Source organism: Aplysia californica, unplaced genomic scaffold, assembly GCF_000002075.1.
Source record: "Aplysia californica isolate F4 #8 unplaced genomic scaffold, AplCal3.0 scaffold01504, whole genome shotgun sequence".
Classification (NCBI taxonomy): Eukaryota; Metazoa; Mollusca; class Gastropoda; order Aplysiida; family Aplysiidae; genus Aplysia; species Aplysia californica.
Window position 1 is genome coordinate 20,505 of NW_004798774.1, and position 2,693 is coordinate 23,197.

The following is a 2,693-nucleotide window of genomic DNA, read 5'->3' on the forward strand; positions in this document are numbered from 1 at the left end:
ACGGGCTGCACGCTCCATATCGCAGCCAACGACAGCTGAATGGGATACTGTATCCCAGCAGACAGACAAAGATACCCGAGCATATTATAACTCCCCCATTCAAGATTCGAATGGCGCTCATATGACCTTATGCAATTGCCAAAGCCGTAAAACCTCTGCTAAAACAAAACAAAATTCGAACTCAAGTCAACTGCACGCAACACCGAAGAGTCAAACTATTACAAAACAAACGTCGATTGTTGCGTGCCGAGTGAAACCAACCGTGTGGAAATGTTGTAATATAAAGGCTGACGGGGAAGACTACAATACAGTACAATATAGAGCTGTGTATAAATCGCGCGGTTGCACAGCAAGGAATATCACACACTTGAGACGATATTGAGTCATTCCACGACAGTCACACACGCAACACAAGGTTTGTGACTAGCTGGAAATATCCTTAACAGTGACACTACCGTTATTTTAATATTCTACTTTATTTTATTTTATTCTCTTCTTCTTCTTTTTTTCTTTCTTTTACTACTACTACTATTACTACTACTTCTACTAGTACTACTACTTCTACTACTACTTCTACTAGTACTACTACTACTACTACTACTACTACTACTACTACTACTACTACTACTACTACTACTACTACTACTACTACTACTACTACTACTACTACTACTACTACTACTAATAATAATAATAATTTAAAAGAATGGCTCTATCAGTAATCATATTTTTTTCAGCAGGACAATCCTGGATGCATGGGTTACATCATCTCAATAGAAAGGCGGATTTACTCTATTAAAGAACACACACACACACACACACACACACACACACACACACACACACACACACACACACACACACACATACACACACACAACACCCAATCCTCCTGACCCAGGAAACCTGCTCATCTAAAAAATTATGTGAGCGCTACGTGTATCGCTGCAGACTCATTTGCCATGGAGTGACCCCATTTCTCTTCCCCCCGCCCGCCCTCCTCCACATGTATTTCTTTTCTTATTGTCTACTTCATAAAGAACACTTGGACAATCTCATGTCTGTCCTGTAGCTCAGAGACAGAACAGTACCGCCTTTGATGAGATCGCCGAGCCCAGTATCATCAGAGGTGCCCACTGATTACAAAAACAAAAACAAAAACAAAACACCAAAACAAAACAAACTAAAAAAACAAGAGAGAAAACCCATAAACTTTTCGTACTCGTGGAAATATCTATTACATTTTTGTACCAAGACCCTAGACAAAATCCAGACAGTGTCAGATATCCACATTTATTCTGGATTTATCAGGAAAATCCGTACCTTTGCGTGCAGACTGGGCGAAAGGCAAAAAGACAAAAACCATAGAGGGAAAGTGAAGAAACAGGATGTACCATGAGTGCACCCCCCAACCCCCCCCCCCCCAACAATCCTGCGATATTGGGCGGTGAAATGAAATAGAGCTGAGATTTAACTTTTTTGTTTAAATGTAGATATTTTTAGGGCCCCATCGACATCATTTTTGATCCTTTAGGAAGCAATATTCTGACCCTGCCTGTCACGACAAACTCTGGCTGAGAGAGGTACCACCAGAAAGACCGAGATACTTGATTTAAAAAGTGAAACGTGCTGACAAAATGAATTATGTCTCGGATTTGAGCCCTATGGAAACAGATACATCATGCATATAGGTAAAAAAATTTACAATTTATAAGACTTGCGAAATAATAAAATGCATGTTATAGTTAAAGAATATGGCATCAATAGAAAGTCTACAAATGTAACCCTAGTGTCGATTTTTGGCCAATATCTCCATTTGCGGAGTGCAAGAAGCAACTCATTTTGTCAGCACGTCTCACAAATGTCTCCCTATTCGGGATTCGAACTCAAGTTTCCTAGGAGCCACAGCGAAGCGCCTACCCGATACACTGCAAACGCCGATTGATTTAACTTTAAAACCAACAAACAAAAATTAAGGAATTTAAACGCCATGATTTATTGTCAACTTTCCACCTAAATATCTTGTTTATCAAAAGAACCGCTTTGAACAGCCCATCTGTCTCTACGTGATATCCCTGCTGAAAATATAAAATTTTACTAATTTTACACCCTTATTCAAGAGGCGTGGTTTCCGAGTTTAACGTCCGTTCCTAAACCCCCCCAAAACAAACCAAGTTCAGAACGCCCAGTGTAGGATTCGAACCATAAGGCCGGGGGCTCTCGTGGCCAAGAGGAAAGGTCTCAGCCTTTCATTCAAAGATCCCGGGTTCGAATCCAGGTAGCGACGGAAAACATTTCTTCTCTAAAAGTCTTGGAGGTCTCGTGTGCAAGTTGCGCACGTAAAAGATCCTTGGTGGTTTAAAATCGGTAAGAGTAGGCTTCAGCCGCCCCCCGGGCAACATTCAAAATTTCCTACCAACTGAAAGTGTCCCGCGCACTCATACGACCTTATGCAGTTGCGAGCGCCGCAAAACAGTTTCTAAAAATAAAAACAAAAAGAACCAGGGCCATACACTCCGTAGTCCAACATGATACCTACTGAGCTAACGGCACGCCCAGTTTTGCTGCGGGAAAGTTTTCATAAATTACATTCGTCATTGTTCTCATCCATTATTCCACGATACTTTTGCCCACGGTATTCAGCCTCATAATCTAGTTCATTCACAGTTCATTAAAACGAACAGAAAGCTCAT

At 41.0% G+C, this 2,693-nt stretch overlaps 1 protein-coding gene across 1 annotated transcript in view; it reads right to left on the minus strand.

Annotated features, from left to right (window-relative positions):
• Positions 1 to 2,693, minus strand: part of LOC118479038 (homeobox protein 2-like) — a 28,442-nt gene that overhangs the window by 11,453 nt on the left and 14,296 nt on the right. The window lies entirely within an intron of this gene.